Raw genomic sequence first — 22,251 nt, 5'->3', positions numbered from 1 at the left:
ATTATTATTATTATTGCTAATGGGGCACTCTAATCACCCCCAGCAAACTGAAGCTGGTAAGAGAGAGGCCAGACGAAGCTGTCGGAGACCACAGTTTCAGCTTCTTAGGGGCCTGGGGTGGGGGTGGGTGTCTCCTTGAGACTGGGGGTTTTTTGTCTTAAATTGCATTTTGGTCAAAATGGGGACTGGCCCTCCTAATTTTGAAGAATTCGAAGTATTTGCAGGCTGAGCTGGGATGGGTGGGGGTGGGGACTGGGGACGGTGTTATCCGCTGGACGCCTTCAGCAATTGTGAACTGTGCTTCCCTGGAACTCATTCCCCAGTTAGGGCTCTGTGGGAGCATTCTGAGTTCCGGAACCTTCCTTGGAGGGCCTGTCTCCTATCGGCTGTTGGGGACATGGAGACTCCTGGATGTATAAAAAAGGGTTTTCGCTGGGAATTTACAGTGATCAAAGTCTTTCCTGAGGTCGGGGACCATGTTTCAGGTAAAAGCCTTTTCCTGAGCTGTCACAATAGTTCCAGGAGATGGGACCTGCTGCCTGAGACCGGACCCCAGCCCTGACCCCTCTCTCCCTGCTAGGCTGGGGAGATGGATCTGACTTGAGGTCAGCTCACATTTTGATGTCTAATTGCCAGCAATCCCCAGCACAGATCGGGAACACGCAGAGAAATTGGCCTCCAGGAGTGAGAGAGGTGAGGTGCAGGGGGCTGTCTGTGCTGCTGGCTTCTTTTGTGGCACTGTTTTTTTTTTTTTTTTTTTTTTTCTATTCTCCCCTCCAAGCAGACAGCTAGACAGCTGGGCCTGGATTTTGACTTGGTTGCCCCTCATAGGGGTATAGGGACACTCTTGCCCCCAGGGAAAGGTCTCTGTTGTGAGGCCTTCCTGTGCTGTGCTGGGGCTCATGATATTAGTGAAGCCTGTTAAAAATAAACACCTTTTTAGAGTGTGCTGCTCGTGGTCTGCCCAAGCCCCTGGCTGGCGAGTCTCCAGGAGAGGCTGAGAGTCTTGAACTGCTTGGTGGGCTCCATGCCAGGGTGCTGGATTTGCTCATGTGGCCCCCTGGGCATATTTTGGGAACCGTCCTCCCTTAGAAGACTCTTCCCACCTGGAAGGTCTGGGCCGCTTCCCTGTAGGGGAGTTCAGAGGCACCAGAGCACAGATTTTCAACCCCTCTTCCTTCCTTCTCCTGGTTAGGGATGGTGTGTGTGTGTGTGCACAAAAGTTGGTGCAGAGCAACAGTAGATGGGCTCTGGCTGAGCTGGATGGTGGCTGCCAGTGGAGGGTTCAGTGGCGGGAGATGGTCCCTCCACACACGCAGTGTGTGAGCATGTGTATGGTAGTTGGGGTCTACCCGTGGTCCCCAGGCCAAGCCCCAGGCTCCATTTTTGTCATGCTGGGGCCTCTTTCCCAGTGGGGAAGTGCCTCTAGTGCTGATGTCAACAAGGCTGAGGCTGCGATCAGGAATGGGCAGCTCAAGGCTGGCAGGTGTGACCTCAGAGGGAAGGAACAGCTGGGGATGGTGGGCACTGTTTTCCCTCCCACTCCCATGACCTTTAGGGCCAAGAATGAGGCAGTAGCGTCCAGGCTCTGAGCCCGGGCTTCCGAAGGGCTTAGAAGAAGCCTGTGGGACAGGGCTTTGGGGGTGCCTTCAGCTACTCTGGCTGGGTCTGGGCTTAGTCTCAGAATGACTGGGGATTTCACCGAGTGGCAGAGTCTACTCCATGGCCACGGCTTCTTGGGGACCCTCTTCCTAGGGCTATTCAAGCCTATAACAGCCCTGGGAGCAGGACTCTGGTGCTCAGAATGGTTGTTAATCCATTTAAGGTCACCCAGAGGGGCACCTGGGTGGCTTAGTAGATGAGTGTCTGCCTTTGGCTCAGGTCCTGGGATCGAGTCTTGCATCAGACTCCTTGCAGGGAGCCTACTTCTCCCCCTGCCTATGTCTCTGCTTCTCTCTCTATGTCTCTCATGAATAAATTAATAAAATCTTAAAAAAAAAAAAAAAGTCACCCAGAACCCAGGTCTTTCCAGGTCTGAACCCTGAGCCCAACCTGTGCCAGTGACGCCCCACAATGTCATTAAAGCTGAAAAATGCAGGGCCTTGAGCTTCTGAAGTAGATTTTCTTCGAGACTTAAGGAATAGTCTAATTAAAATACTTACAAACAGGCCGAGGTCTGGTCCCGCTTCGAGCAGCTCTCTCGGGCTTCCAGGCAAATAGCTCTGGTTCCATTGACATTGGTTTTAAAAAAAATTAGAATTTGGGTCACTTTGGTTTGAGGCTCAGTAAGTCAACGTGGCTTGTCTGGCTTTTGTCTGCTACCTTGTTTGCCTCAAGGACGTAGAAGGGTTTCGGTTTATAAAGCATGTGCAGACGTGGCTGTCCGCTGGTGGTGATGTTCTTTCTCTCTGTTTCTGGTCCTTTTTTAGAGAAGCTGGTGAGTCTGGTCTTCTCCATCTCGGGGCCGGTCATTTAAGTGGGCCTGGACCAGGACAATGCCACATAGAAAACTGCCACTGGTGAGTAGAGGTGATAGGTAAACGGATATTATTTGATAGATATTATTTGACATGGAGAGACGCTCACTAGCTCACTAAGTTTGACACCTGAAGCTCATTTTAAATTACAAAAGTAACACATACACCTGGTAAGAAACGGAAACTTGACAGAAGTATTTTTAAAGTCCATGAAATGGATTAATATTTGCACAGCGCTTAGAAGAACAGCGCCTGGCACGTACTAAACACTTCGGAAGTGCTTACTAAATAAAAATATGTGACATTCGAAGTAACTTTCTCTCCCATCCTAGATCTGCGGTCTCCCTCTCTGGAAGCAACCAAGCGAATGGTTTCTCGGATATCCTTCCAGAAATTTTGTGTGCTTGGGTAAGCGTGTGGGCACACACGATCATTTTTAGGCTGTAAAGTGAAAAGAGTAGGTTACAAAGCAGCTTCCAACAGGACGATCCCATTTTTAAAACAATCAGATCAACAAACAAACAAACGTGCATAGAAAATAATCTGGAAAAAAAAGAAAATAATCTAGAATCATGTACACCAAAGTAGTAACAGCAGTTATCTCTAAAAGGCGGGATCGTGAGTGGGTTTTCGTTTTTTTTTGTCTCCTTTTGCTCACGCTGTTTATAATTCTAAAAATGAATGAAAGGGAGCGTGCACACATAAGCGAGGGGGTGAATACGTGGACCTTGGTCCTCTGGTGTAAATGTGTTCTCTGAGGGCTAACGTCCTGGCAGGGGGGCCCGGGACTCCCATCACGGGGTCTGCACAGACCACCTCCCATTTGCTGCCTGGGACCTGCCACTCTTGCTGATCCGCATTTGGCTCTGCCGGGTGGCTCCAGGACTCCTTGCGGGGCCCCCTGGATGGGGGATCCAGCCAGGATAAAGTTTCCAGGGCTGTGCTACACACACTTTCTAGCTTTCCCTATTGTTTCTTTTGCTCCCTCCATAGCCCTCCACTGTTGTGGGGAAGAAAACTTCTTCCCTCTGCCGGCCTGGGCCTGGGGTGGGGGTGGGAGGCTGACCTCCCCAGCAGGGAATGAGGGTGAAGAGCCATTTGAAGTGAATCTGCTTAGGTGTTCATTCGGGGAGCCCGAGTCCCATGACCTGGGTCCTTGGAACCCGTCGGGGGGGGGCCCCTCTGGATGTGCCTGTGACACACAGAGGCAGGCCAGCCCGCCTCGCTGACTTTCCGGCCTGACTTGATTGAAGCCTTGTCTGAGTCCTGGAGTGGCCAGTGGAGCAGGAGTCCTGGGGGTGGGTCCTGACTGTTTCTGACTCTGAATACAGTTCTGGAGTCAAGCAGACTCGGGCCATGAACCGGGTACTGTTGTTTACCGGCTGAGGCACCTGGGGCACGTGAGTTTGTCTTTCTGAGCCTCGAATTCCTCATCTCTAAAATGGGAGCAAATAGTGGCACCTTCCTCATGGTGATGGCATATCTTCATTCTCAACTCTTGCCTTCAATACAGATTTTTCTGAGCCCCTCCTGGGGGCCAAGTCCCTCACCTGACCCTGTGTGGGCTCAGACGTGTAAACCTCTATCTAGGACACCAGATAGAACAAAAGACATGCTTTCCAGGGGCAAAAGCATGGGGAAAGCAGGGGAGGTTTCTCGACGGGTGGACAGGAAGGCCGATATGGTGGGGCTTGCAGTTGGAGAGGAGACCCTAGCAGTGTCCACAGCCCTTCCACGGATAGGACTTCACATATTTCTCACAAAGGCCTTAGAATCTGACTTTTGCTGAGGGGAACGTTAAATTAAACTTATTTTTCAGCCAGGTTGAGTTGGATATTCAGCAGAGTGGAATGTGCTGGACAATAGTGAACAATACTCAGAGTCCAATCTGTCCGGCCTCCTCTGCTCTCATCCTGGGAAACTGGTTGCCCGTTTAGCTGTGAGGCAGGGAGAGCTTGAAAGCCACCTCAAACCCAGCTTTCCCCAGGAGACTTCCCTTCCACTCTTCTGCTGCTGCTGTCCACAGGGCTGGAAAGGACAAGATCTTCGGACAGACCAGCCCCCAACCCTGACTCTGCCATGTGCATGCTGGAGATCTTGGGCAAGCCTCAGTGTCCTTGTCAGGAAAATGGGCACAGCAGCAACACCCACCTTGCCAAGCTGCTGTGAGCATTCCAGATGGTACAACGCACCCACATAATGCCTAGCACATGCCAGGACGTCTGAGGCAGGGCTGGGTCCTCTGCCAGTGGGGCCCCGTGTCTGGACTCAAGACATTCTTCCCCTTATTACAAAGCCACACACCAGGACCTAGCTCATCTGGGACCCACGTGAACCCCGGGGCTCTGAGATATTTCATCCCTCTATTTGGCTTTCGTCTTCCTGACCCCGGCTCAATGTCCCCACCCACCTGCCACCCTGCCAGGCCCCCAGTGAGCAGAGAAATTGGGAACCTGGCAGAGCCGAGGGAGAAGGAAGGTTGCAAGGTAGAGGTCAGGAGAGAGAAGGGATGTACCCAGGATGCTGCGACGGGATCTTCCGGGGGTCGGGGCCAACGGCAAAACCTGCCCTGGTGCTCTCTTTCCCCCAGCGCGTCCCAAATCAAGAAGGCAAAGAAGGGTTTGGCTTTATTTTCCTCCCTCCTCTCATCTGTAAAATTGAGACATTACAGTTCCAAAATGGGCTTTGAGCCTGTAGAAATTAATCCGGTCTGGCAGGAGGTCTGCAAATAAACATATTGTTTCGATTGGTGTTGACATTTGGATTGTGAGAAGGTTTGAAAATGTAACTGTAGTTGGGATTTTCCAGCCCATCCAAGTTTTTCCGTGGAGGGGCTCAACAAGCCTTAGCTGGTGGCTGGGTGAGAGCCCTCTTGAAACCCGGCGTCGGGCACTGGCTGAGGCCGAAGCGCCCCGGCTCGGAGCCTGCGCCCCAGGGGACAACCTGAGCTCTTGCGTGGGTGCCGTAAGCACTTTGGGATGCAAAGCCTCTGGGGGTGACCGACCTCTCCAGGAGTGACCTTAAAGACTTAGAGCACCTACCATGTGCCAGGCACCTTCTATGCGCAAACTCATTTCGTCCTCCGGCCAGGGCTGCGGTGCAGGATTACCCCCATTTTACAGATGGGGCCTCTGGAGGATCTGAGAGGTTAGGTGACTTGCCCAAACCACACAGAAGAAAAGTGAAGGCTCGAACTCAGCCTGTTCTGACTCCCGACGGCTTGCCCTATATCACCTACTTTCTGCCAGGAACTTTCCAGAAGGTCATCTCACCAGTAGAATGGCTCTCTACCCACGGGAAAGGGCTGAGCCTGGACTGAAGGGAAACCTAAGTTGACTGAGTGTTTGGTCATCAAGACGGCTGGTTCCATCCCATTTCTGGACCCCCGTGGAGGGAAGCCCCCCTTTACCCTCTGGCCACTGTGGAAGCAGGTGGCATTCCCACCTCCCCCCTTCACTGCACAGGAGCTCATCCTTCAATGGCCTCTGAGCCTCCCTGCCTCCCCTGCCACTCAGCTCCAGCATCCCCACTCAGGCCCAGTGAAGCGGCCTGGTTTCCCATGCACGGGGACCCGAGAAAGCCACCTAGTCAGGGAACAGGGACACACGGCTTCCAACCACGAACTCAGGCTGCTGGCCCGATGTCGGCATCGTATTTTTAAGCTTGGTGATTTCTGTACGTGGTGGCTTCTGTGCGTCCCAGGCCTCTCTCCCTGCCTCCTAGCTTCGGCATTGCAAAGATCCCTCTGCAGTGGCGCACTGCTTCTGTCTCCCTCCCAAAGCTCTGGGTCTGTCCCTGCAGAGCAGGACATGGCCGGGAAAGCTCACCATCGGGAGCCTCCCATGTGTCGGTAGTGCCGACTGGCCAGCCTCCAGCCATTTCTTAAGTCCATGCCCCCGCCTGCCTCCCCAGGGGCTATTTCCCCAGGCACGGATGGCAGTCCTCAAGGGCGGGGCCTTGATGTCACCTGGGATGAAGGTCTTCTGGTACCCACCACCCCGCCTCCATACTCTTTGCTGCTTGGGGTGACCGGGAGTGGGGGTTGCAAGATGAGGACCCGGGTCCAGCCCCATCGCCCGGGCTTCGTGTCGAGGTGAGCCCATGCCAGGAAGATGCCTCCTCAGGGGCAGCCCTCCTCACCGACTTCTCTGCTGCCTCCCCCTCTCCCTGGGTGGGGAGTGAGAGGGAACCTCCTGGGGGAAGGACTCACCTCATTTGTTCCCGTAGACAAGGGAAGTCTCTAGCACACAACCTTGAGGCTGAGAGAGGCCTCCTCTTTGCACCTTGCCACACCCTTGTCTCTGGCGCTGCCCCCCAGCCCCCATTCGCTCTGACTCCTCAGTACCCATCTTCTCACATTCAAAGGCTGGAAACCATGACCAGAGGTTTGGGGGCATTGCGTTTGGCCTGACACTGTTCTGGGAGCTAATGTTTGGGCTTGGATCCCTTCTGAATGTTATGTTTTTTTGTTTGTTGGCTGGCTTTGCCTTCAGGAGGTGTGAACCTTCGACTGGGTTTGAGTTTCTGGAAACCAGGAAGGTTTGTGTTCATTTCAAGGTTCAGAAAATCACTGTGGTTTTGGGTCACGGTTGGGTTTGATTTGCGTGCTTGATGGCAGCGGAGGCCCGGGGGCTCTGAGCTAGGCCTGAGCAGGGGTCCCCGTGGGATCGGAGTGACAGACACTTGGGGTGTCCCCTGGGAGGGGCTGGTCCTGGGCCAAGCCCACAGGGCGAGTGGCTGAAGTGGAAGGGAGGGGCATGGCACTGGTTCTGGGGAAGTGGAGACAGAGAATTCACTTTCCCTCAAACTTCTTATCACAGAGCATGCCTGGATATGATTTTCGGGGACACAGCAGAGGGGGTTTGTGGGGAAAGCATGCAGCGAGAGCCAGGAGGAGAGTGGGACGGCCCCAGACACTGTGGTGGGAGGGAGCAGCCAGGTGTCTGCACACGCCTGCTGAGTGACTCGGGGCAGCTCTTCAACTTCTCTGAACTCCTTTCCTCATGCCTTTTCCTAAGGTGGTTTTGAGATTAAAGAGGATAATATTTGTAGAAACTCATGGGGGAGGTCAGAATATATTAGGCCTCGTGAGCTCTACAAAGACAGGGCTATGCCTCATTAATCATGTTCTTCCCAAGTTAGCGGAGCGCTTGGCCCTCACGCTCATTCAATGAGCCCTTCTCGAAGCCAGATGGGAACTGGTCGCTCGGTTATTACTGTCAGTTTTAACAGCAAGTCTGTTTCCCCGATTGGAGGTTGGAGCTGGAGTCCTGAACTGCCCTGACTTGCTCTGGAAGGAGCCCTTCTCTCTGGGCACAGCGGTCTTCCTGCAATGGACACAAGCCTTTGGTCACCTCCCAAGGGTGTTCCCCATTCTCGCCAAGGCCTGTCACCTCCTGCCTCCAAGCTGACTTAATCCATTTCCATCCTCCAAGGGCTGGAAGAGTCTTTCTTTGCTAGTCACAAGGAGTTCCCAAAGTGTTTGGGTTTTCAGATTTTGGATCAGCTGGAGGCTGAGGCCCCTTGGTAGAGCGCCCACATGTCCCGGGTTTCCAGCTATAGTCTAAAATCTTCAGGGTCATTGTCCCTGTGAGTGTCAGCCTAATAGCCTTGAATTTTGGTCTGTAAATAATACCGGACTCCACTTACCGACTTTCTTGTTCTGGGCCCTTACTTAATCCTCCCCCATGTCCTGGAAGGTGGCATTATAGCACTATCCCCATTTTATAGACCAGGAAAGTGAGGCTCAGAGAGGTCAAGTCCCCAAGGCCCCTAGTGGCCCAGCTGGGACCCAAAGCCAGGTCTCTGGCCCCCTGGTAAACTGTCCTAGTGCACAGGTCGCAACGAAGGCGAGGACCCCTGAGCCTCTGAGTTGGTCTGTGAACCCGAATCTCCAAGGAGCCTTTCCCCATCTGGAACAGGGAGGGTGAGGACCCCCCTCCCCAACCTCCTCCCCCAAGGTGGCAAGCGGTCTCCAGCCTTGGAAGACGTAAATGGCTGGCTGCTTTGCCGGGCTGGGCCGTCACAGCCTGTTCAGGGGGGCAGGCGGTCCTGAAAGGTGAACTGTTAGGAGCAGAAGGCCTGGGGCGGTGTCCAGGCTGCCTGCCCGCCACCCCGCACCGATTAAGTCGCCCGGCCCCGCTCAATCCCCGGGTCTGTTTTGCCACCCAAACCGCGGGCCTCAGGACGACAGCCACACGCCCTCCGCCCGCGCCCCTCACCTTCTTCCCCCCGGGCTGGCAGAGGAGAACCCCGGGCTCGGTCAATGCCCCAGTGTTCCGCCGACGTCGCCCACGTCAGGGTTACTTTGCCTTCTTCAAATAGGATCTGCTGCTCCCCCCGCCCCCAGGGGGGCTCTACAGGCCCCGGGCCGGCTGGGGTGGGAGCACAGAAGGCCTTTTGTGGCTGACCTGTGAAGGCCCTGGCATCTTTGAAGATGATAAACAACCACTTGAGGAGAGAGTCACGTTTGCAGACGGAAGGACACAATTTAACTTGTCAAAAAACATTTGGGTTTCCTTTCTCACCGGGTTGGGGTGGGAGCAAATGATGCAGCAAGATTTCTGTCCCCTTTCTCCACGCTCTTCTAGATTTCTTCTGCAGCTTCCCTGTTCCTTTTGCCCACCCAGCCACCCACTCAGCAGCGCACGAGGTGTCCCCCACCCTGAGCCTGCCGTCAAGTAGCTCTTGAAACGTGCCCATGTCTCTCTGTTCCAGGCTCTCCGTTGGCATCTCTCACTGCAACGAGCCTGGCGCCTGGGCTCTGGGTTTCTACTGCTGCCCTGCCTTGGAGCCTCATGGGATGACTTTGGTCAACGCCAGTCTGACCCCATTGGCCTGAGTTACCTCACCGACCATCTCCCCCTCCGCCCCCTCTGATTTTCTGCTCTGGCCATGCTGGCCTCCTTCCAGGCAGGTTTCTGGCTCAGCACCTTTGCAAGCACTGTTCCCTCTGCCTGGAATGCTCTTCCCTCAAAACCCCAGGAGGATCCCTCATCTCCTCTAGGTTTTCCAGAAGTTACCTTCTCAGTGAGACCTTGTCTGTCTACCTCATTTCAAATAGCAGCCCCTTCCTCCAACATTCCCCATTCCCCCTGTCCCCACTGCAGGCTTGATTTTTCTCCATCACCTTGATCTGACCAGAGGTGGATTTTCCACGAAACTGGTGGTGCTTATACCTCAGAGCCCTGCACTAGCAGCTTCCTGACCAAAATTGATATTTATAATTCTTCATTCTTAAGGAGTCTGCCCTTTCCCCCAAACTGTATAAGCTTTAGGCCCCACAAAAGCCCAGATCTGCCTGCCCCTTACCTGTTTTAATTTTTTTATTATGTCTCTCCCTCTGCCATTAAAATACAAACTCCACGAGGGCAGAAGTTTTTATCTTAAAAAAAATTTTTTTTTTTAAAACGGTTTTATCTCCAGGATGTAGAACAGTGGCCACAGACAGAAGGAGCTCCAGAAATGTTGCTGTCTGGCTGTATGTCAGCTCAGGTTCATATGTCATTCAGGGCCTCATGTTTCTTTTAGGATTAAGACCAGCTTCCTGGGACACCTGGGTGGCTCAGTGGTTGAGTGTCTGCCTTTGACTCAGGATGTGATCCCAGGGTCCCGGGATCGAGTCCTGCATCGGGCTCCCTGCATGGAGCCTGCTTTTCCCTCTACCTGTGTCTCTGCCTCTCTCTCTCTCTCTCTCTCTCCCCTGTCTGTCTCTCATGAATAAATAAATAAAATATTTTAAAAAATTAAAAAAAGAAAAAAGACCAATCTCCTAACAACACTCTCAAGGCTCTGCCCTCTATCTGCTCCCAAATGTGCTAAGATTCCGACTCAGGGCCTTTGCACGGGCTGCTTCCTCCCATTGAGGCTCTTCCTCTCCTCTTGGCCTCCTTGTTCTTCCTTCAGGTCTTGAATGCTGGTCCTGTGTCCCCGGCGCAGTGGGGCTCTGGGGTCACGTGGCCTCTTGCACCTTGGAGTTTCTCTTGCTAGCATTGTCGTCACAGTCACATGCCATCTGTGCCATTGCTGGTTTAGGATTTGTTTCCCTTCCAGGACTGTAAGCTCTGTGAGGGCAGGGCCATGCTGCTCTTGGGAGCTGCCATCTTCCCAGCGCAATGTCTGCCATGTGGTCCTTTTCACTGACTCCTTAAATAGCTGATGTGGGAAAGAGCAAAATAAAATCCAGTTGGGGAAAGATGGGAATCAGGCAGTTAATTATCAAAATAAGCAAAATCTCATTAAATCTATGGCATATCAGAGCTGAAAGAGATGGTCCAGTCTGTAACTCATAGACCAGGTGCCCTCACATCCTGGGAGTTCTATGGAGTGTCCTACAGGTTGTTGCTGCATACATGTAAGTGGGTGTGCATGTGCATGAGTGTGGGCATGTGTGTGCACACGTATATGCAGGTGTGCATGTGCACATGTATGCAACTCTAGGCGCAGGTATGTATGTATGGGTGTGCATGCAAGTGTTGGGGGTGGGGGTCAGGAAGGTGAAAAAACGGGCAAATAGACGGATGTTAGACCCATTCCTACTTCAAACAGAGTCATTCTGCTTTTATCCATTTATATATTGAACTTTGGCTTCTGCTTTTGTTTGAAAAGAAATAAGCCAAAAAAAATTAAATTAAAAAAAAAAAGAGAAGAAATAAGCTCTCTGGGGGGCCTGGCAGGCTCAGTCGGTAGAACATACGGCTCTTTTATTTTTATTTTTTAAAAAGATTTTATCCATTTATTCATGAGAGACACAGAAAGAGAGGCAGAGACATAGGCAGAGGGAGAAGCAGGATCCCTGTGGGGAACCTGGTGCGGGACTCAATTTCAGGACCCTGGGATCCTGAGCTGATCAGGATGAGCTGAGCTGAAGGCAGACATTCAACCACTGAGCCACCCAAGTGCCCAGAACATGTGACTCTTTTTTTTTCTTAAAAGACTTTATTTATTCATGAGAGACACAGAGAGAGAGAAAGAGAGGCAGAGACACAGGCAGAGGAAGAAGCAGGCTCCATGCAGGGAGCCTTATGTGGGACTTGATCCTAGGACACGGGGATCACACCCTGAGCTGAAGGCAGACGCTCAACCACTGAACCACCTAAGCTTCCCAGAACATGTGACTCTTGATATTGGGGTGATGAGTTCAAGCCCCATGTAGAGCTTACTTAAAAAAAAACAATTTTGGGGATCCCTGGGTGGCTCAGCAGTTCAGCGCCTGCCTTTGGCCCAGGGCATGATCCTGGAGTCTCGGGATTGAGTCCCACGTCGGGCTCCCTGCATGGAGCTTGCTTCTCCCTCTGCCTGTATCTCTGCCTCTCTCTCTCATGAATAAATAAAGAAAATCTTAAAATAAAAAAACAATTTTTAAAAACAATAAGATAAAATAAAATAAAATAGAATAAAATAAAAAAAGTTTCCAACCAAAATCAAATTTGGAAGTGCTGGTCTGATCACACCCCTCCTTCCTGTTTTACAGGTGGGTAAATGAGGCCCAGAGAAGTAGAAGCACTTGCTCAAGATCACAGAATGAATGAGCAACAAGCCCAAGGACTATTCCCTGATGTTCAGCCCACTCTTCCTGATTTGGGCAGAGCTTTGCATCATTTCTTCTGTGACCAGGTGGCCAAGCACCTGGACGTCCTGAAGCTCATGGAAAAGCTCCAGGGATCATGGAGCTTTAATCCCATCATGTGAATCAGGAATCATTTTAGCTGCAGAAGATATGACTCCCCAGATGCACGCAGTAAAAATCACAATGCTGAGCACAAGTGCTCAGGGGAAAATCCCGACACAGAACACTAACCTGCCTTTGAGTTTTTCAGTTGATATTATTGTCTGGAGGTGCTTCTAGCAAACCTATAGCAAAAGGCACCAAAGGTTTAGAAAAATTTATGGGGGCAAAACTGAAAAGGGAACTAATTCTGTCCATTAGTTTCATGGTGTCAGTTTATGTGTGTGAATATGAAAAAAATTAAGAGGATTATTTCTCATATACTTTGATGCTGGAACAAATGCCTCCAGCCAATGGGGTCTTGGGGGGGGGGGGGGAGGAAGAACCATTGTTTTTCATCCTATAAAAATAAATTTTTATTTGTTCTCTGATTACAAAAATAATAGGTACACCTGAAGAAGTAGAACACTATAGAAATATGCACAACTTAGAGAGGGAAGTTGTTTCAATATTGTTCTCCCCCCAAGCAGACTCGTTAATACTGACTTGTATTCAGACCTACTAAGTGAGTGCCAGGCACTGGGAGGGCAACAGTGAACAAACACAGATGCCATCTGTGATCTTCCGGAACTCATAGTTGAGTGCAGAAGAGATATGAAATCATCACACAACTGTAAAAATTCAATTGTGTTTTGCATTTAAAAGGAGACATACGAAGGCACGAAATTGAGAAAGAGACCTTGATGAGAAGGCTTGGGAAAGCTTTGTAGAAGGAGTCACAGTGGAGTTTGGGACCTGTTAAGTATGCGAAGATGGGAGGAAAGAGTGATCAAGGAAGAAGAAATGTCTATGCAAAGGCCCTGTGGCAGGAGGGAGAAAAATCAGTGTTGTCAGAGTGACTGGTTCATGGAGAGGCAGCAGAGGCATCTGGGGGGGTCTGTGAAGATCGTGGCCGAGACTTTGTCCTAACAGTAAAGGAAGCCATACTCTTTTAAATAAAATTGAGTGTGACCAAATTTGCACCTGCTATCAATCCTTTCTCATCGTGTCTTGGTGCACGTGTGTATCCACTCATGCTTTGACTTGTGGAAGCGAAATATTTTACTGGCTCAGGTGGACAGCTTGATCTAGGGCCTCAAACAACAGCCCCAGTTTCTCTCCATCTCTCAGCCTTGTCCTCTGTCCCGCTGGCCATTTCCGGGCACCTACAGCCCCAGGTACTTACACACCCTCTTCCCACCTGCATCAGTGTGAAAAACAGGGCCTGCCGGTGGGTACCAACCCCTGAGCCAATCACCCATTAGAGGAATGCGATGCTCTGATTGGTCAGGCCCAAGTCACGTGCCCTGGGGGCGGGGCTCGGAAGCAAGTGTGCAGAGGAGCACCCAGCCTGGCAAGGACCACATCCCTGTGATCAAAGTCGGAGGAGGGTTATTTCTGGGATTAGGGGGTAGGATTGACTGAGGGGGCACAGGGCATCTTCCGGGAGAGCTGGAAATGTTCTATATCTTGACTTGGGGGTACCTACACGGGTGTGTATGTACCCAAGCACCTGTTGAATTGACACTTGAAGATGTACACACTTCACTGTAAGGTATCCCGACATTTTATGTATTTTATTTTTAAAAAGATTTTCTTTATTTATTTGAGAGAGAGTGAGCGTGCGCGAGAGCATGAGCTGAGCGGGAGAAGAGGGAGAGAGAGAGAGAGAGAGAGAGAGAGAGAGAAGCAGACTTCCCGCTGATCAGGGAGCCTGATGTGGGGCTCGATCTGGAAATTCTGGGATCACGACCTGAGCCGAAGGCAGACGCTTCACCGACTGGGCCACCCAGGCGCCCCATATCCCAAGATTTTAAAAGTACCCGTTGGAGCACATGGAAGAGGATGTTCCTGGAGAAAAACAGGACACTGTTACCAAAAGAAGGGTGAACGGACGTTCCCTATATCAATATATACGTATGTACAGATAACACATAGATGACTTTTAACATAGTGTGGACACCACAGTACCCCCTCTTATGTCATAGTTTTTGCTTGACGAATCTAGGGGGTCTTCCTACGATGACTACCACTTTATGCCATAGATTTCATTTCAGAAGACCTTTATTAGGCAGATGAGCTTAGCTTTTTAGCACTGCTTGCAGGAAGGGGCACCCCAGAATCTTGCTGGGGACCAGCGCCCTGAAACAACCCATTGCCTGCAGAGGGCTGGCACTTGCATGGTGGAAGACCTTAGGCTTTGCTTGCAAGTTGGCTTTGGCTCCCCAGAACTGGGCCCCTTTCTCTCCTCTGGGAGTGCTCGCCTCTCCCCTTGGACTCTCCTGTTTTGCCTCTCTCCAGTGTGCCCAGCTAAAGGGAGTACATTCTCACTCATGCTAGGTTGGAAATGACTGGTAGCTTCTAGAGTGCCTCTTTGTGCAACAAGACACCTGGTTTTCTCTTTCCAGCTAGAACAGTGATACTGCTAAAAGAGGCTTTCCCCAAAATACAGGGGAATGGTTGGAAATAGGACTCTGGCTCCAGGTACCGGGACTGAAGTCTCATCTTACTGTTGGCATCTTATGACCCTTGGGCCATGGGCATCTGTGGTCCCTTGGGCATCTTATGACCTCTCTGCACCTTGCTTTCTCCTCTTCTCTGGAGAGGATAGCAGCAGAGAGGGTTAGAGTGCCTGACACACAGTAGGAGCTTTATACGCGTTGGTTGCTACAGGATGGTGCTGCCGGCTGCCCTTGGGAGTGCGTGGGAAGTAGGAGGGGGTGTTCCCAGCTGGGTGGGACAGAGGGGTCCCCTCTCCTCTGGTTCTGGCCCACCTTGGTGTCCTCTTTTTCAATCCTCTGTCTGGTTTCCTCTGCTTTTATTCTTTCTTCCCGGGGCATCTTTTCCTTGCAAGGAAGGGACTGCTTTGGGCTGTTCCCGGGGAGGCTGCAGGAGGCTGCCCTAGTGTGATGGCCTGAGGGCCTGAGGTCACGAGTACCTGAGGAGAGGTGCCCCAGGTGTCCCCTCTGTTACCCTGTGGCCGGCCAGCTGTCCCCACTTCTGTTTCTGTTCTTCTGACTCAGGAGGCCCCCTGCCTGTCAGCATAACTGGTGAAGAGAACTCAGGCCTTGAAATCAGAGAGATGTGAGTTCAGACGTGGAAGGAAGGTGCTTCGCTTCTGAGGGGCTCTGTTTCCTTGGTGGGGAGAGGAGGCCCACACCGTGCCCGGCAGGGTTGGGGGCGTTAAATGAGGTCACGTCTATGTGGCCGGCACACAGTAGGCCTTCACCTTTAGTGTGGGCTTGGTCTTTCTCTTCAGCCTGACTGATGAGATTTACTTGGCAGCCATGTTTGGGGTGTGTGGTCCAATTTACTGGGGGACAAGGTAGGGGGCGTATCCATTTGCTCGGGCTTTCAAACCAGACACCACAGGCTAGGTAGCTTAAACAACAGAAATTAATTTTCCCACGATTTTGGCAGGGTGGGTTTCTTCTGATCTCTCCGTGGTTTGCAGACGGCCGTCTTCACACATGGTCTTCCCTCTGTGCTTGTCTGCGTCCTGCCTGCCTCATGTAAGCCCCACCCAGTAGGGCCTCGTGTTACCTTGCCTGTCCCCTGAAGGACAGGTCTCCACATACAGTCACATTCCGATGTATGGGGGTTAGGACTTCAACAGATGAATTTCGCAGAGACCTAGTACTGCCCACTACGGAGACCTTGGACCAAAGCAGCTCCCCTGTCCCTCCCTCAGCATCCTACCTCCTTGCTCTAGGCCTTGGAGGGTTTTGAGCTTCCAGAGTTCCCTCTCTTGCGCTCGCTTGGGCAGCGCACACACTAAAATTGGAAAGACACAGAGGAGATTGGCATGGCCCCTGCATAGGGATGACATGCAAATTCATGAAGTTTTCCATATTTAAAGACAAATTTCCCTCTCCAAGTGGGCTTATCGCTAGGGCAGAGGCTCCTCTTATTGGCTAGCTTGTAGGTAAGAGCAGAGCTTAGCCAAAGCCACTGGGATGGGCAGCAGGGAGGACGGCGACCCAGGAAGGAAGGTCACTGGCCGGGGCAGGTGTCTGGCCGTTGCAGAAGCTACCCATGCTCCTGGGGTGGTAGCAGCACCCGGGCTGGTCCTGGGCTGATCCCGGGCCCAGCCATTTCCTATAGGGTCTCTGTAAACCTGACTCTGCCACGTTGCAGGCTTCCAGATGCCAGTCCATTCCCCACTTGCTAGGCTGCCAGGCCTGGGTGTGGGGCATCGGGGAGGAGATGGGCAGACCGTATTTAGTGAGACGGGCAGACTGGCAGTCATCCCCACGGAGCAGGGTGGGATGGCATGAGTTTGAAGCTAATCTCATTAGCAGCCACATCCTGCATCTCCCCAGGCTCTTCCCCGCCCCCGCGGCCCACAGCTCAATGCCCACTCCTGGGCAGAAGGCAGACGAAGCATGAGCACGGCCCAGGATTGGCACCGATCTCTGGACCTCAGAGACGCTGCCATGGCCATTCTTGCCATCCAGGACAGGTCCTGCAACTGACTCACTCTGTGCCGAGGGCAAGAAATTTGAGTCTCTGTGAAACCATTTCCTCTGGATGTGCAATGGGCCATACTACAGGATCCCATGACTAAAAAGGCCTCCCAGTCTCTATGGTGATTTCTGTGCTAGGAACACATGTGTGCCAGCTTATGCTTCAGCTGAAGCACACAGTGCTTATTGCATGAGATGGGGCCTGGGGGGTGAAGGTCAGGGCCAGGTGGAAACACTTCAGAGATTATTAGAATACTCTGGAACAGGAGGATTGACCAATACTCTTTGGGACAGAGGATACGGGGCGGGGCGACAAAGCTACCCACCTGTGGGATTTGCAGCTCTCTGTTTTGTGTGGGAGCTGAAAAACTTAGGAATTTGCCCAGAGGTTTAATCATAGAATTTTAACCTACATTGATGCACATACACATCAAGATTTCCTTTTGAATGAGGTCTTGTATAAAAGAAAGTGCACAACCTCTTTTGATCATCAAATAAAAGGAACAGAGCGATGCATCATGCTTTCCTTTTTACCTTGGCCACCAGGAAGCTCTGGGTAAGATCTAGGCCAGTGGCTATACCTTCTGCATCTCTGGTTTCTGATACAACTTCCCCCTCCTTTCTCTTAGTTCATATTTGTTACTTAAATTATGCACAAGCATTAAAATGAAAGGGGATATGACATATGCATGATTACTTGGTATGGAATTTGGCATACGGTAAGTATTGAGGTGCGTTTGTCTATGGGGGGAGTCATACTTCTGACATTTATACGTAGGGACACAGAATGCCAACTTTCATGATCTGCAATCTTATTTTTTTAAAGAAGATTTTATTTATTTATTCATGAGAGACACACAGAGAGAGAGGCAGAGACACAGGCAGAGGGAGAAGCAGGCTCCATGCAGGGAGCCCGATGCGGAACTCGATCTCGGGACCCTGGCATCACGCCCTGAGCCGAAGGCAGATGCTCAACCACTGAGCCCCCAGGTGCCCCTTCTGTAATATGATTTTATTTAACAGCCCTTACTCTGTGCCAAGTGCTGCTGACGTGCTTTCCAAATATCAATTCAGGTGATCTTCAGGACAACTCTGGGAGATGCATACTGGTAGCAGCCCCATTTTGCAGATGAGGAGACCGAAGGAGGTGAAAATGAGGCCACTCACCCAGAGTCACATGGTTGTTACATAGCAAGCCAGGATCTGAATCCAGAGCCCACGCACCAGGTCCGTGCTTTGGGACTTTGCCACACTATCGGAGCCACCAGCCACATGTGGCTACGGCACGTGGCTTGTGTGACTGAGGAACTGAGTTAAATCAACTTTAAAATTTTGTGTGGCGACTGACGGCCGTGTCAGACAGTGCAGCTGTCGAGCACCACGCTTTGCTGCCTCTCCCCCATCCCTGCTGTCGGCGGGGAGGCAAAATTTGGGGCAGCGGAGTGGAGTTGAGTACAGTCTGCTGTAAGACTCAAATGCCTGAACTCCTCCCCCTCCTTCTCTCCCTCGGTTTCCTTCTTTTTAATCATCATAGGTAATACTTTCTGAGCACTTGTGATTCTCACTTAATTCTCCCCCAAATCCTTGGATGTAGCTACTAAGAAACCTGTTTAACAGAAGAGAGGACTGGCTCTCAGAGAGATTAAGTGTCTTGTGCAGAATCGTGAAGCCGGTAAAGTGGCTGAGCCAGAATTTGCACCAAAGTCTAAATGTTTGTAAAGGAAATTTTTCTTTTTCTTTCTTTCTTTTCTTTCTTCTTCTTTCTTTCTTTCTTTTCTTTCTTCTTCTTCTTTCTGTCGGCTTTTTGTTGGGAGGCGGGGGAGTGGGGAGGTGGGAGGCGGCGGAGGGGGAGGGGGGGGAGGGGCGGGGGGGGGCGGGAGAGGGGGAGGGCTTCGGGGGCTTTGGCGGAGGGAGGGCTGGGGGGTGTTTTTTGTCTGTCTTTTTGATGTCTTCGTTTTAGTTGGAGTTTCGATCTGCTGTTTTTTCGGATTCTTTCGTTTCTTTGCTAGTGTATTTTTCTTTCTTGGCTTTGGAGTGTTTCTATTTCTTTCTCTTCTACTTCCTTCCTTTCCTTCCTTCCTTTCTCTCTTTCTTTCTTTCTTTCTTTTTCTTTCTTTCTTTCATTCCTTCTCTACCTTTTTTATTATTTTTTATTTTTTATTTTTATTTTTTTTGTTTTCAAAGTGTGTTTATTTAGGGGAAAAAGTGATTATAGAAAAATACTTGAAATAATTTGCCAATGAGGTTGCAGATTCTAACAATAACCCACATTTTAGGTTTTTAAGTGTGTGGTTTCATAATTTAAACAAATTGAAGACTTTTTTAAACAAATTATATCAAAGAGTTATCAATATACTCTCTACCTTTTTTAAAAAGTAAAATGTGTTCCCTTCCAACTCCATAGGTCACATGCCTATCAGTTTCCTCCAAAGTAGAGTTTCTGTTGTTATCTAACGTCAGCATTTCCAAAGGAAGGAGAGAGGAAGACAGAGGTGGTGAGCAGAGGCGGGTGAAGTGTTGGGTCAGCACAGGCGCAGAACAGCTGGTGGAGACATCATGCATCACGGGGAGGGCCTGGCGGGCCTCGAGAGACAGCCAGAGAGCCACGTCTCTCTAGGTGGTGCCCTGGAGAGCCCAGGACCAGCCCCACCTCCACCCAGGGAGCTCTACACTCTGGGAGAAGAGTCAGAAAGGGACACCTTACTTTCCTCATCTGTTCAATGGGGACGAGGAGGATTAACTAGGATGGTGTCTGAGAACACGCCCGGCGGATGGAACAGTGCTTGCCTTTCCTGCCCCAGAGCTGGTCTCTGGGGTAGGAGCTCCCGGGAGACCTCGCAGGGGAGAAGCAGCACGGAGCTGTCTCCACTGTGGGCGAAGGGGAGGACACCAGCTTGTTAGCTGAGGGGTCGGGGTGGGCGGCGGGGGCTGCTGCGCATGGCTGTCGGCTGAGATCACTGCCTCCTCTCTTCCAGCTGCCTGGGGATATTATGAAGTTGCAGAGACAGGAGAGGAAGCTCAAGCTTGGGGGCCTCTTTGGGGGGCTAGGGAGGGGAGCAGAGAAGGAGACGCTAATGAAAAAAACATTCCTCGTTCAAGGTGACTGAAAGGTTTTGAGGCTGCTTGGGTCAGGGTCTGGCTGTGGCTAAAAACAAGTCCCCCAGATGGGAAGGAGCCAGGCCTGGGACAGCTGCTGAGGGGGAGGCTGGTGTTGGCCCAGCTGACTGACCCTCTTAGGGCGGCTGACCTCCGAAGACCCTTGACTCTGAGGACAGACACCTGAGATGGGGCAGCTGTGAGGTCCTGGACCAGAACATCTGGATGCACTAGGCTCGTCCTGCCTGTGGTCTTCCCCACCCCACCTTACCGCCTGTCTCTGGGCTATCCGTGGGCACCAGGAGGTGGAGGTGCTTTTGGAAAGTTTGCAGCCTGACCCAGAGATGACCCAGGCTGGGCCTGGCCTGAGAAACAGAAGAGCCTGTCAAGATGGGAAGCCCAAGATGTGTTTCTTGGGGGCAACTCCAACTCAACTCCTGACTTGGCCACTAGATAATTTCTAGGCCAGCAGAGAGTGTGCGACGTTTGACCAGCGTCTGAGAGGCCCCTCTCATTAGAGAAAACCAGCTTTCCCAGACAGAGCTGGTCCTTGAAAATGGCCCGTGGGGTAGGCATTCTCATCTCACAGCTGGGGAGCTGAGGTTCAGAGAGGGGAGGACCTCCAACTAGCCAGCTGAGCGAGGGGCAGGGCTGGGACCAGATTTCAAATGCCAGGGTAATCAGGAGCCCTTTGCAATGTCTGCCGCTTCTCCCCCACTTTCTTCTGGTTGCTGCAAAAGCTCCAGAAGGCTCAGAGACCTTGAGAGAGAGCCCCAGCCTGCCTGGAGTGCAGCGTGCTGGGGCAGAGCAGAGGGGCGAGGAGTGCATGTGTTTTGTCCTCAGGCCACTTTGACAGAAGGCAAAGGTCCTATTGCTTAGAACGAAGGCCCAGGGGACACCGAAGGAGTAGATCAAAGCTGCGTGGAACCAAAAATAGGCCCCTCATCGTGTGCTGGGACCCCTGTTCCCTCCTCTGAGCCTGATTTCATCAGGACTGGCCTTGATCCCTCTAGACTGAAAGGGGGCCCCTGCAGTGTGTTTTAGGATCACACAGAACATTGGGAGTGAAGCTCTGGTTGGCTGTGCAGTCAATTGCCTCTTTCACCCCTGTAGGCCCCGCTAGAATGGGGACCCCGCCACCCCTTTTCTGACTACATCAGCATTTGTCAGAGCCCAGTTGCTTGAGAAAGTTGCAGAAGATGCCCATGGCTATGAGCTGGTCCAGTGGGGATGCCCGGCTTCCAGAAGTCCCCCTGTTGGGCATCTGAAGGCCAGATGGCATCTTAACTCTTCTCAGACTGGTAAACCATCGTGTCTGGAAGAAACCCCGGAGATCATCTCATCCAACTCCCTTCTGGTACAAGTGGGCAAACTGAGGCACAGAGCAGGAGAGGCACTTCCCTAGCGACAACTGGAGTGGAGCTCCTGACCCTTCTGGGAGCCCACACCGCTTTTCTGGAGAAGGGCCCATGTGGATGGAGCAGGATGTGGCTAGACCGAAGCCTGCTCGCATGTTCTGAAAGGAGGGAGCCCGTGGAATATTCAGAATATGCCCAGTGAGGTGACTTGCCCAGGTCACACGGGCCAAGGAAGTGGAAAGGGACAGGCCAGGCCATAAACTCATGTCTCTCCTTGACCCTATGCTTCTCTGGAAAATAGTTAGCTAAGGAGTGCTTATAAAAAATCCTAACTGCCCATTTGCATTCATTTTTGCCCACTTCAGACACTCTGTATCATCCCTTCTTCTTTTCTGTTTTAAATTGAAGTTGTAGATCCCCAGAACCCCCAAAAAGAAAAACAAAACCGAAAATAGCCCTCTGAGTCCAGAAAGATATGATGGGCTGGGACACCAGCCTCTCGGCATCTTCTAAAGTAAGGACTCCCGTATTTCTGTTCAGAAGCAGAACGGCTTTTTTTTTTTTTTTTTTTTTTTTTTTTGTCTTAGACAATGTGGTTCTAATATATATCAACAGAGCCAAAGAAAAGCCTTTTTTTTCTTTCTTTCTTTCTTTTTCTTTTTTTTTTTTTTTTAAAGAAGTTAACTTCATTTCAAGAACTTGTGTGTTTCTCATTAGTAACGCTGTCTTTTGAAATCCAGCCCAGGGAGGCGATTCCAGTTGAAATCAAAACTGATACGCAAGGGTTTGACTCAAACGCTGCTCTGTCCCTCGCTCGCTGCCTGCTGGTGCCATTGGCTGCAGGGAGGGGGACAGGGCAGGGCCAGAGGCCGGATCTCTGCTCCCCAGCCCCTGGTCCCAGGCCACTGTGACTGTGGGGTGGCCAGGGAGCTGGGAGGCAGGGGGTCTTTGGACCTGGTGTGTGCTTCTCACCTGATGCGGGGAGTTGTGGTGAGACCTTGAGGCCTGGAAGGAGAGAAATCAAGCCCCCCGAGCCTGGCGACCTGGACCCCAGGGCCTTACAGAGGGCACAGGGCTGCAGCCATGGCCAGGGCCACGAGCTGAGTAAGAGTTACGTGATAGGGCATGATCGAGTCATCCCAGGAGGA

The 22,251-nt window shown here is 51.5% G+C and overlaps 1 long non-coding RNA gene and 1 other non-coding gene across 2 annotated transcripts; both read left to right on the top strand.

Moving 5' to 3' along the window:
- Positions 1–352: 352 nt before the first annotated feature.
- Positions 353–13,121, top strand: LOC111090821. The gene is made up of 3 exons (XR_005372961.1): positions 353–485; positions 2,430–2,519; positions 11,950–13,121. It is a non-coding gene; the product is annotated as an uncharacterized LOC111090821 (long non-coding RNA).
- A 2,812-nt stretch (positions 13,122–15,933) lies between these two features.
- Positions 15,934–16,040, top strand: LOC119864336. The gene has a single exon (XR_005373719.1). It is a non-coding gene; the product is annotated as a U6 spliceosomal RNA (small nuclear RNA).
- The last annotated feature ends 6,211 nt before the right edge of the window (positions 16,041–22,251 follow it).

The sequence above is a fragment of the Canis lupus genome, chromosome 18 (assembly GCF_011100685.1).
Source record: "Canis lupus familiaris isolate Mischka breed German Shepherd chromosome 18, alternate assembly UU_Cfam_GSD_1.0, whole genome shotgun sequence".
NCBI classification, from domain to species: Eukaryota; Metazoa; Chordata; class Mammalia; order Carnivora; family Canidae; genus Canis; species Canis lupus.
The sequence above is the reverse complement of the archived record's forward strand: the minus strand, read 5'-3'. Positions and strand labels throughout refer to the sequence as shown.